We start from the raw sequence: 13346 nt of genomic DNA, 5'->3' as shown, positions 1-13346 counted from the left end.
TTTGGTCGCTCTTTGGCTGGTTTTTGGCCTTCACCCAGTGGCCCAGCCACCATTATGCAAGCTGCGCGCCTGTGACATAGCACATGCCGCTGATGCTCCTACATCACTCTTTTCCTGCTGTCCTTGCTTTTTGAAAAGGCAGAATTTGGGGAACTGAGCAACAGGCAGTATGGACTCACATTTCTTGCAGCTCCATTCCCCATCTCCCCCATCACCATTTCTCAGGAGGAGCAAGGTTCTGAGCAGGGTTCTCACAAGCCAGAGTTAGTGCTGGAGCAGGGACCAGGATCCCTCTAGGCTAGGGATGTGCACAGAACCGATGGGGGCCGGTTTGAAGGCAGGGGAGAGCACCTTTAAAAGGCAGGGGAGGAGTGGTCCCTCTAATTTTTTTCATCTCTGTGCAGAATGAGTTTTGTTCTGGGTGGCAGAATCTAGTCACTGTGTGCACACCTGCATTCAGAGTGGGGCCTTCCTAATTCAACCTGAGTGGGATCCAAAATTAACTGAGTGGACATCAGAAAACTTGTGAGCGCATGCACATGCACATGTCTTAGAGGAAATGGTGGAGGGGAGGATGCACTCCCCACCCTGCGTTTCCACTGACGCTCTCTTAAAAACCAATCCAGTGGGGCGGCAGCGTACCTCCCTGCCACCCCATTCCCTGCTTGGACCGGAAGTGACCAGAAGTACCCTGTGCACATGCACATGTGCGTACATGTGTGTATATGCTGCACGCACAGGGGGTACTTCCAGTCACTTCTAGACCAAGGAGGGAACAGGGCAGCAGGGAGGTACACTGCCACCCCGCCAGATCAGTTTTTAAGAGAGCGCCATCCCTACTCTAGGCATCACCAGACTAAGGTGCTGGGAGCAAGAGCCAGATCAAGGGTCTACAGACGAGAGAGAGCTCTGGGCCCAGAGTCAGCAGCTGAAATGGCCTACTGTTCCAGCAGGGTTTGAGTATCAGCAGGAAGCTTATTGTACATAGGCTGCTGCTCTGAAGCGGTAGGTTCCTTCATTAGTATAGACAGCTGTGCTTGGGCTCTCCCTTGTTTCTGAGGTGTCCTCTTACTCTCTAGTAGACCCTTCTACACTAGCCTTGGCCTAGCTGCGAGGTGAGTGCTCTTCTGCCACTTTTGTAGTTTTGCCCAGGCTTTACGGTGATGGTTGGTGTGGCCCTTCTTCTCGGTCTGAGTCCCAGACTGACCCGTCAGGGTAAATTGCCAACAATGGGTGGGCTTCAGATTCGTTGCTCTTGTCCTGAGGGTCTTCATGAGGTGTTTTGGGGTGGAGATCCCCCAGGTACTGGAGAGGCACAGGATCTGGCTCTGGCAATTTCTTTTCTTGGAAGTCCATCAGTGCCTCCCTAATAGTAGACTGTTTGGTGACCCCCTCACAGGGGGCCTGCATGGAGGGAGCAGGCTCCTTCTGTGAGTCTGTCTGCATGGGTGGATCATGATATCCCCTACTTTTTCAAAAGGCAGGGAGTTCAGGGAGGTTAGACGTGGCGAGGTAGGTAGGGCAAAGGGAGGTTCAGTGGGAGGGTGGCAGTGCCACCTCTGCCAAGTCCAGTTTGTCCCCTGAGATGGCTCTGTACCTTGGCATGGTCAGGGGGTGTTCTGTATGTGTGCTTTTACTGCACAGGTGATGGCAGCAACAAAGCTTGTCTTTCATGCACCTTTCCCTCTTTCGCCTCTCCCCTCCCTTCCCCTCCCTTCTGGGGTCACTGTCAGGGCTAAAAAGAATGCAACAGAATCACCTTCCATGACCATCTCTTCTCTACCACCTGTCCCATCAGCAATAGCTGCTCCCCCTGCCCACCCCCTCTTGAGACTCCTATGGGCTCAGTGCAAGGGCTTGTTGGAGAAAACTCCCATTTGCTGAAGAGATGTGCGAAAAGAGTTGACACTTTCTCAGCTGAGAGAGTAATTCTGTTGCTGCATGAAGGCTGTGGGCACAATGAGTCAGGATTCAGCAGCAAGTTTTCCTGGGGGGCCCGGAGGGCCCTGACAGTTGCCTGGGGATGCTGGCATCTAATTCTGGCTCTGAAATAGTTACATCCTCACTTTTCAGGTTTTGCTTTTCTATTTGCATGTTTGTTTCCCCCAGGAACCCACCAACGTATTTTCATTACAACCATGAGATCTGGTAACTTGCCTTCTGCTTTAAAGAAAGCTAACACTTTCAGGATTCCTCAGAGATCACTTGCATATCCTTTAGAAATACAGTCCATGATTTTTGGAGAGCATGATTGATACCAGGCAAATTCTTCCTAATATTGGACTTCATGCTGCTATAAAACATATTAAAATATGCTATATTTGCCCAAACCATGTTACAGAAAAAGACTCAGTATAATAAGTGATCCCCATCACTTACAGAACTACTAAATATGTAGACTGCTGCCTTCACACTGTGCAATTTAAGAGCCTACTAGCTGCAAATCAAGAATCCAGAGCAGAACTGTGGAGCCTTAGAATGTGAGGATGATGTAATGCCACATTACAACCAGAGGAGGGATTATTTGTCACAGGGTATCTTTGCTGGTGCCAGGCACTCCACCCTCCCCATTTTTGAGTTGGGAATCAAAGACCAAAGATAATTATGGATACATGGAGAACAAGTTGTAAGTGAACACAATTTGTGACATTTCACAACATCATTACTGACCATGTCTGTTAAGGCATCAGCTTTAGGTTCCAATTTCCCAGCTTTGTGGAGCTTAAGCCAAAATGAGATAGCCTTAACTCTGGTCTTAAACCAGCAGGTTTTTCCAACTATCTAATAGGACTCAGCACTCTCTCAATCAGTTATGTGAATTGCTAGGAAATCTGTGGTTTGGATTATCCCTGCTTTATATCAGGCATTTCCATTAGTGCAGGATCATGCAAACATAGGCTGACAACTGACTGAAGCTATTACTGGAGAGATTTCCCCCAGTATTTCTTCACAATCTCAAGCTAACATCTCCAGGTTGGTTTTCATGCCTCAGCCTCATCACCTGCCCAAGTGTAACAGGTGCTTCTCCCTGATCCTATAGGGACTGAAAAAGCACTGTGTCTGAGCACATGTCAGCATTTGACCTCTGCTGTGGCTTATGGTAAAGCAGTGTTTATATGACTCAGCACTCTTACAATCAGTCATGTGCATTTCTATGAATACTGCGGTTTGGGTTAGCCTCATTCTGCATCAGTTATTGCCCTTAACGTAGGGTGTAGTCATGTAAACAAAAAGTTGCGAACTCCAACGGAAGCTAATCCTGGATAATTTTTCATAATATTTTTCACAATATTAAGCCATTAATTTCCCCCCAAACTTTCCACAACATTAGCCATCAAAATCTCCAGGATGCTTTCAATACAATAGTCACCTGGAGATGACTTCTCACCATTTGAGTCTGGGCATGTGGTTTATTCACTCCCCACAATAAGCAGCCCTAATGGGGCTGACCCAAAATGCCCCTCTTCATTTTTGTCACCCCATTAGATGGCAGAAAGGAAGATAATTTAGCAGGGGTTTGGGGGGGGGGAATAGGTGGGGATGAAACTGGGGAGTGTGAAATTGACCACAGGAGGTGGTGTGAGTAGTACTATTCTCAGTGACCACCAGTCTTCCCTCGAACAGGGATTCCCAGATGTTGTTGACTACAACTCCCAGAATCCCCAGCTGCAATGGCTTTTGTTTGGGGATTATGGGAGTTGTAGTCAACAGTAGGGTTGCAATGAAGGCCTTGGAAAGGATATTTAGATGCCGTGACATATCTATACCTACGAAGAAAAGAATCGTTCGAACAATGGCTTTCCCCATGAAACTCTATGGATTTGAAAGCTGGACTTTGAAGAAGCAAGATAGAAAAAGAATTGACGTTTTTGAACTTTGGTGCTAGAGAAGACTTTTGACGATTCCAGGAAAACAAATGGATCATAGAATAAATCAATCCAGAATTTTCACTTGAGGCACAAATGACCAGGCTCCAACTATCATACTTGGGACACATTATGCAAAGATCCAGCTCCCTTGAGAAGTCCATAATGGTGGGGAAAGTTGAAGGAAAAAGTAGAAGAGGACGGCCAGCAGCAAGGTGGATGGACTTGATTATGACAGCAATGAACGCACCACTAAGAGACCTTAAAGGCCAAGCAGAAGACAGATCATCCTGGAGAGAATCTAACTATGTGGTCCCTAAGAGTTGACACCGTCTTGACTGCACTTAATCAATCAATCAACCAATCAACAACATCTGGGAATCTCTGTTAGAGGGAACACTGGTTGTGAACTCCTGTTCTAGTCCAACCCCTGCTCAGTGCAGGAATCTCCTACATCATCCCTGGCAGATGGTTCTCCAGCCTCTGTTTGAAAATCTCTAGACAGAGGAGGGCTGCTCTCCCCTGCATGAAGCAGACTATTCCACTGTCATACTGTTCTTACAATTAGGAGATTCCTCCTATCTTGCTTCATTGTATATATCAGGTGGTATATAAATATGATAAATAAATAAATGTAATTTTTAATCCATGGGTTTGAATCCTGCCCCCTGGAGCCACAGAGAACAAAATCTGCTCCTTCTTCTACAAGACAGCTCTTCAGATATTTGAATATAGCTTTCATATCCCCCAGTCTTCTCCAGGAGGCTTTACACACAGGGCTTCTACCCCAAATCCCCTTCAGAAGAGAGTATGTGCATTCACACACAAGCCAAACGTACCCCAAAGTCCCTTCGAGATTCTTCACCTACAAATTGGGCTTTATGATGCAAATTCTATCTTATCTTGACGTATTTCCGGATTTTTAAAATGCTGGTTTTAAGCTACTTTTTCTGAAAATGTTGGGGCAAATAGGGAGAGGCACTGATGTAGAATCATTAGCATGATAAGAGGGATGCTCTCTTTAGAAATGCAGATATAGCTCTTAAGGAAGCTCTCTCTCCCCCCATTGGCTAGAAGGAAAACACGGATACTTGCCATGTGAACTTGTTTCAAAACAAAACTCGAGAGCCGAGGGGAGGGGTTGCTTCCCTCAATGCCATGAATGTAGTTTGAAGTGGCTTTGCTCAACATTTACCCCGAAGCACGAAGCCATGTGCAAATAACTCCCTGGAGCATTTTCAGACATCAGGCTTTACTGCGGGTTTACTGCCAGTTCGGATTTGCCAAACAAAAACAAAAACAAAAAACCACCCAGTGCAAAAAGTGGATTTTTTTTTAACCCCAGACATAAATTGGGCTCCATCCAATGAGCAATGAAAAACCTGAATCATGTATGAAGCGCTCCCCATGTCCTGCATGGACTTTGGCATGACTCTGTTCAGATGTGTAAACGCATACCCTCCATTCCAACCTAAAAGCCCCATCTGGAAATGCTCCAGGCAAAACATACCCTTCTCCTTCCACTGTTTCTCATAGGACTTCATTCCCCCTCACCATAACCCTCACCATTTCCCCTCACCACGACCCTCACCAAGGGGTCACCAGACCCCTCACCATTGTTGATATGCCCCCATGAACTCATTCCAGTTTATCCGTTACAGCAAATGCAATGCCCAGACCTTGACTGTGTATGTTTCAAAAACTTTAATAGCTTGGTATTATTTTCAATATTGAAACGTAGAGCCGGGTGGGTCTCACAATCAGTGAGAGCCGGTTTAGAACAGTGAGCGGGGAGGGAGCCCTGGGCAGACGGATAGGCTTCCCTCATGATTGCCGGCTCCGTGACGAAGCCAGTGGGGGCTGGGGAGCTCGGGGGCCGCGTGGCCCCCGGAAGCTTCAGTATGTCCTGTGTGAGCACGCAGGGCATACTGGGGAGACCCCCGGAGCTGGGAGGCGGCTTTTCACCTCCCCTCTGGGAGTCTACTTGTAAGTAGCTGTGCCGCGGAGCCACACCGCGGCTACTCACAATTGGGAAGCCCGGGTTTGCGGAGTGCTCGCTCCGCAAACCCAGGTTTTGGGGAGGGCTACTAAAGCGGGTTAGCCGCTCGTAAGTCACCGGGCTCGCCTGCAAGCCCAGTGGTTTACACGATCAGGCAAAATCGGGCTAGGCTCCCCTCACCCGATTTTGCCTGATCGTGAGAATAGCCCCGTAATATTTTGTATTAATTGTTTAATATATTTGTGCTGTTTTAAATATATTGTAAACCACCTTGGGCTTATTTTATTGAAAAGTGGTATACAAATTTGCCCATAAACAAACTGATGCAGCATCCAAAGTGAGGTTTGACCAGCAGAGAAGGGAATGGAAAGGTCACTTGTGATCTGGAATTCAAGGCTGACCTTGTAAGATGGGAGCCATCTGCATGCTCTGGGGGAAGACAGAACATGGGTCTGAGGGTAAATATCCACAAGATAGTGATTCGTTCAAGTTTTTATTCAGAAGCATAGAAAGCTGCCTTATACCGAATCAGACCATTGGTCGATCTAGCGTAGTATAGTCTACATTGACTGGCAGTGGCTCTCCAAGGTTTCAGGCAGGAGTCTTTATCAGCCCTACCTGGAGATGCTGCCAGGAAGTGAACCTGGGGCCTTCTGTATGCAAGCAAATGCTCTGGCCCCATTCCTGTTAACGCAGTCCAAAATTGCATTGACTTTTTCAGCAGCTGCTGCAATGCAGGTTTTCAATTTGACTTACATGGGGGGAAAATGCAAAGTCGGTTTCGTGTCATTTGTGTATATAACGAACAAGGGATGAGCCAGGTCCTCACCTGTTATGTTGCTGTATACTCTGTCACTGGAATCTAAATATACTGAATATACTTGGTCTTGGCATGAACTCAAGTGAAATCTACAGCGGTAGATTGCCCCATCTGATTGCCTGGCATCGGCAATGGAAAATACTGCCTTGGCTGTATGACTCATTCTTCTTAACTTGCCATGAGATAGAGCTTTGCTCCGTGGTCCACTTCAATCTTGCAGTGGTTGGCGGCATTTCCTCTCAGGGGAACTATTCACAGGAACATATGGGAAGCTGCCTTATACCGAGTCAGACCCTTGGTCCATCTAGCTCAGTATTGCCTACACAGACTGGCAGCGGCTTCTCCAGGTTGTAGGCAGGAGTCTCTCTCAGCCCCCTCTTGGAGATGCCAGGGCAACAGTGGCTGGTAAGGGCACCACCAGTGGGGGGAAGTGGGAGGCACCTTTAAATTACTAGATGCTTACCTGTCCTCCCACCACACCTGAAAACTGTTGTGAGCAGTGGCGCGCCGTCTAGCAGCCGCTGTGACAGAGGATCAGCGCCACCACTCAGCTGGAGGAGGCCATATGGTTGGCCAGCAAATGGCCTCAACGCATGTGCAGAGGTCAGCTGAGTGGTGGAACCGATCCTCTGCTGCAGCAGGTGCTGGGCGGCATGCCACTGCTTACAACAGCTTCCAGGTGCTGTTCTCACAACCATAAACTAGGTAGGACAGGCCTTAGTTGTGCGTGCTCCCAATTTTTGGTTGTCTATTAGCAAAGACCTAGGGAGGGAGGGGGAAGTGATTGTGTTGGAGGCTGGCACAGGGTCCGATGGTGCTGTCCTACCCAGCACTTTTACCCCACATATATTACCGAGGGTAGAGGGAAGACAGTCAGAGCCTATGCCCGCCTCCCACATAATAACTACCATTCCTCCCACCCAGGTTTTTGCTGACAGACAACTAAGAATCAGGAGCGCTTGCATCTCCATAAGCTGGGTAGGTATCTATTCTTATGCAACTTCTCATCATGAGAACCAGCCTACTAACTGGCTCACTCCTAATTTCTTTATGTTTCTGGTCAGCAGTTGAGTTTTTTAGGAGTCATATTTTCAACTGAGGAAGAGCTGAAAGGGAGACACAACTATTCTGCTCTGTCAGTCTCTTCCCTCCCTGGTTGGCTGTGGGGCCAGGACAGCCTCAGGTTTCTGATCCCCAGGGAGCATTACTCCTTCTTTCTAAGGCTTGTTGCCTTCACAAGCTTCCTCTGGGAGTTCCTTCGGAATCGCAGGGCTCCTTTCCCCATGAGCCCTCCTCCTATCCTGTCCTGCTTTATATAGCCCCTGACACGTGGGGCAACTCTAGCAAGATCTCACCATCGCGCAAGATCTCAGTCCAAAATTTTGCAAGAGCTGCTCCCAGCTTTGTGAGATTATGCCGCACTCAAGTGCGGTTTCCTCTATTCCTTGCCAGGGCCAGTTGGGTGCTTCTTGGATGAAGGAGCCGGCAGATGGGCTGGTATTGCCCATGCCGGGGAGGTATGTTTTCAGGACTATTCCTGGTCCCTGGGAACAGCCCCTGTCTCATCGGAGAATCCCCAACACACTCACTGAGTCATTCCCACTTGAAGGGCAAAGTGGTCCCATCCTTCTTGCCCATGGTTTAAATGGCAAAGGGGGAAAGCAGGTCCACCAGTTTCCCCTTTCTTCATTGAATGAAGACTTGGCAGGCGCTACAGATTTATTTATTTATTTATTGGTTGCTGTTCATTTGAGAGGATGGAGTTAATTAAAGATACCTCTAGACTAGGGATACCCAACCTGTGGTCCTCCAGATGTTGCTGAACTACAACTCCATTACCCCTTGCCACAATTTATTGTGGCTGAGGATGATGGGAGTTATAGTTCGGCAATGTCTGGAGGATCACAGATTGGGAACCCTTTCTCTAGACGTCCACCTTTGCCTAGCTGGCCATTACTCTGCAAAGAAGATTCAATTAGTATGGAGATATCTGAGTAATGGAAATTTGAAGTAACGGAAATGATAGTGGGTCCTCCACCCAACCCTGCAACTGCCTTTGCACACATTTTGGTCCCAGTATCTTTTCATCAGCCGCACCAGCCAAGATGGAGGATGCTGAAAGAGAACTTCATGGTGTGGGTTCTGAAGCCAGCAGGGTCTTGTGTCCTCCTTGCTCTGCTGTCGGCCAAATGTAAATTTCAGGTGCAGTCTGCAACTTGCAAAATACAGAAGTCCTCTGCGGTATAGTCCTCTGCGGTGCAGTGCTTCTTTTTCATGCATGATTTCTCTGTGAGCTCTCATTACAATTGACCACATTCTACACCCTTATGGTGCCTTGACAAACCACATCCCCTTTCAGGCTGCAGCCACAGCATACAAAGACACCCAAGCCAGGTTCTTAAGAGCGTTATTTCTGACCCCTAAAAGTATTTCTAATGCCACTCTGACTAGAACCAGGTGTTAACTTGATAGAGGCCAGAGCTTGGTATCTAATACTAATAAATTGGACAAGAATCAGCTTAATGCCCTCTGGCCTCCTTCCCTTATTATTATTATATAAGCATTGCTCGAGTTGGTGGGAGAACAGTGTTAGGAAACTCCATACGTATGGTCTTTCACCAGAGGAAATCCTCTCTGTGGGATTAGAGACAGGGCCAAAGAACTTATGAAATGAAGGATCTGGGATATTGAGTTTCAGAATGACCTCTCAAGGACATCTAGAGAATTGCCTGCTTAGTGGTGTGATGTGAATTCTCCCAGTAGATTATCTATTCCTCCTTAACTTCCATAAACATAGATGAGCCTTTTCAAGGGCCCGTATGAATGCCCTCTCTTTGAAACTGTTAGCTGGTAGATACAGCAGAATTCTGATTGAGCAGAGATATTGTCCCTGGACCTCAGATGGGTCAATAGAAGTGGATTGCTGCCTCCATCAATCTGCCACCTAAGGTACTGCTTCACCCAGCCTCATAAGTGGGTTGATTATGCTTAGCTACTACCTCAGCGTTGTACTGCAGGCCTCTCTGAATCTAGTAACTGAGCTGTTACTGCCCAGTCACTAAGCTAAAGAAATCTTCCCCACAGGTGTTTTTTCATGTATTTAAGAGAACGTCTTCTTTATTATGACCCCACTGCCCATTGAGATCATCAGGAGAGGTCCATCTGCATTTGCCACCAGCTCGTCTGGTGGCTACTCAGGGACGGGCCTTCTCCGTCACTGCCCCAAGGCTTTGGAATGTGCTCCCTAGTGAAATAAGAGCATCCCCATCTCTGACAGCTTTTAAAAGGTCTTTAAAGACACATTTGTTCACCCAGGCTTTTAACTGATACTGTTTTGATTGTTTTTAATGTTGTTTCAGAGCATTGTTTAATTTTTTTTAAATATTGTTGTGTTTTAAATTTCTTCTTTTTGTTTCTAACTAATGTTTTAATGTTGTTTTTATCTGTTGTAAATGGCCCAGACACATAAGTTTTGGGCGGTATAAAAATATGTAAATAAATAAATAAATAAATAAATGTGCATGAGTTCCTGCGGTGTGTCTTTTACATAGGTCTTAGGCATAGGTTAATTGACCCTGTTTTATACATAACTTGTCAGGATGTTCGGACAAATTTTATGTCAAATATTTGCTAATAGACACAAATTTGTCAATCACACACACAGTTGTGAAATTCTGTTGTTCTGTAATACGAGTCTGACTCACTCTGCTCGCACTCTGCTCACAAATGGTTACACCCAATGTACAGATATGTTATTAATACGGACCATAATAAAGACTGACTAACTTAGCATACAAAGACTGGAACAGATGCAGTGTGTAAAAATCCACATGTATAATGCTGTGAAGGTTCATCATGGACCAGATTCTGTGTTTTCTGATGTTATCTGGAAGAGAGAGGAGGGCGCTCAGGAGCATCACTAGGGTGAAATAAATCTTTGAAAGAATGGAAATGTTAAAGAGAAAGAATATTCTGAGGCTTTTCACACACACACACACACACACACACGGACAAGTGTCCTACTCAGTTTCTGGTTGTGTGAACAGCCTCAGAATATTCAGAGTGTCCTACCCAGGTCCGGGAGACCCCCACCCAGATTTGGGAGCTGTGCATGCTCCCAATTTCTGGTTGTTTCCAAGCAAACTAGGTAGGAGGAGGGAGAAGTGATTGTGTGGAAGACAGGAGCTGGGTATGACAGTGCTATCTTGCCCAGCTTTCATACCCAGCATTTGACCAAGGTAGGAGGAAAAGCTGTCCTACCCAGCTCCTGTCTCCCACACAATAACTTCTCCCTCCTCTTACCTAGTTGTTGGCTTCCTAACGACCAAAACCTGGGAATGTGCACAGTTCCCAAACCTGGGTAGGACACTTGTTTTTGGTTGTGCAAACAGCCTCATTGAATCCTGCCTTACCTAACACCTGTGGAAAAGATACTTCCTGCTGCTCTGTTTTCTGCCCTCTGCCTTTTTGAAAGTTGGGGAGGAATGAGCAGGATATCAGCTATCACTGATACCACCAGATAAGGGGAGGGGGGGAGATAGAGTGGTGTGCAGGTAGCAGGGAGATAGAGTGAGGAGGGAGATCTGTGGGAAGATAGGCTGGGAGATTGGGGGATTGGGCAGAGGTGGAGGAGAGATCACTGGATGTTCTCTGGGCGGCTCACAACAGAGGATTAAAACATACAATAAAAACAATGAAACATATTAAATCATGACAGACAAAAAAGGTAAAAAGAAAATACAATACAAAATAGCTTTAAAACTCATTTTAAAATTAGTTAAAAATCAGTGCAACCACCAAAAATGCCCTCTCCCTGGTAGCCACCTGCCTCACTTCATTTGGCAGGGGCACCTGGAGGAGGGCATATACTGGCTAAAATATAATACAATAACTAACAATTTGCCATCCATTGACAACATTCCAAACTCTGTCATCTGAGATGGACCGGCGAGACCCGAGTTTTTTCAGCTATGAAACTCACTGGATGACTCTGGGGCTAATCACATATTTCTCTGCCAACAACTACAGTAGGTAGGAGGACTACCTACCTGGGTAGGACTACTCAGTTTTCATTTCCAGCATTTGATCAAGGTAGGAGGAATTGCTGTTCTACCTAGCTCCTGTCTCCAACACAATAACTTCTCGCTCCTCCAACCTAGTTGTTTGCTCCCACACAACTGGAAATTGGGAGCATGCGAACTTGTCCTACCCAGTTTTCGCTTGTGTGAACAGCCTCCATCGGTCCATCTAGCTCAACACATTGACTGGCAGTAACTTTCCAAGGTTTCAGACAGGAATCTGTCTCAGCTCTACTTGGAGATGCCAGGGACTGAAGCTGGAAGTCTGATGCTACGGGTGTGCATAAATCAATATCTGTGATCTGATTTGAGGTTGAATTGAATAGCAGAGAGTTCCTTATTGATTTATTTAAAGCTGTTGGCTTGGTTAGGTGCCTTGATGAACCACCCCAATTTGACCCGAATCGATTCAGGTGAATTGGGCACCATTTCGAGGCCTGTTTTGCTGGGAAAACAGGCCTCAAAATGGCAGGGAGTGGTGGTCTACCAATTGGGATCAGTGGGTACACCAGCTCTCTGAGGTGGGCTGATGCACCAAATGCAGAGTGGAGGGTTGGTCTGCCTGCCAATCCCAATTGGTAGACCAGCTCCCCTGGTTCTCCAGTGAGAGCTGGTCTACAATTGGGATTGGCAGGTAGACCATCACTCCCTTGGACCATCCCATCCCTCAGAGAGTTGGTCTACCCACTTATCCCCAATTGGCAGACTAGCTCTCCCTGCCATTTTTTAGGCCCATTTCCCCAGCAAAATTGGCCTCAAAATGGCACCCGATTCAATTCGGGTCTAATCAGGGGTGATTCTATTCTACCCAAAATCTGTTCCCTTTCCCCCCAGGGTGGTTCGATTTGGGGTAGAATAAGCAAATCACTTCCAATTTGTCTTGAATTGATTCGTGGTTGAATCAGTTTGCACATCCTTACAGCATGCAAGCAGATGCTCAACAGCTGAGCTATGACCCCATCCCCTAAGGGGAATATTTTGCGGCAGAAAGCACTCATTGTAGTCACCTATCCAGATGCAAACCAGGGCTGGCCCTGCTCAGCAAATTCATGCTTGCCACTGCAAGACCAGCTCTCCTCTCCAGTAACTGTTGTCATCACAGTGTATCAGAGATGTTTTAATAGCAATTGAGATTTGATACTGGTTGACAAGAAGGTATCTGGGACAAAACTAGCACACCACAGGTCATGGACAGACTTGTGTGAGTTGATTTGTTGATGGTTTGCGGGACAACAGAGGATCTGGACGTGTTTTAAGTGGGGGGAAGCTCAAGACATGATGAAGATGGTCTACTTTTCAGGCACATCTCTACATCTGCTTATTTAACAGGCAAATAAAGTTATAGTCTATCACATTAATTATTGTGGAAACAAGTTTATCTCAGTAATACATACACTTCAGCTGAAAAAGGAAGGAAATCTAAAATCTAGTAACTGATGAAATTAAAAATTGTAGAATGGTTATGATACGCAGTTATAGAATGTTCTTTGCATGATACTATTGTACTATTTGCATTATCTGAAAAGAAAAGAAGAATGTAACAAAGTAAGGTCTTACGGAGAAAACTGGAACAATTTACAAAG

The sequence above is a fragment of the Hemicordylus capensis genome, chromosome 6 (genome assembly GCF_027244095.1).
Source record: "Hemicordylus capensis ecotype Gifberg chromosome 6, rHemCap1.1.pri, whole genome shotgun sequence".
Classification (NCBI taxonomy): domain Eukaryota; kingdom Metazoa; phylum Chordata; class Lepidosauria; order Squamata; family Cordylidae; genus Hemicordylus; species Hemicordylus capensis.
Note: the sequence above shows the minus strand (reverse complement) of the source record.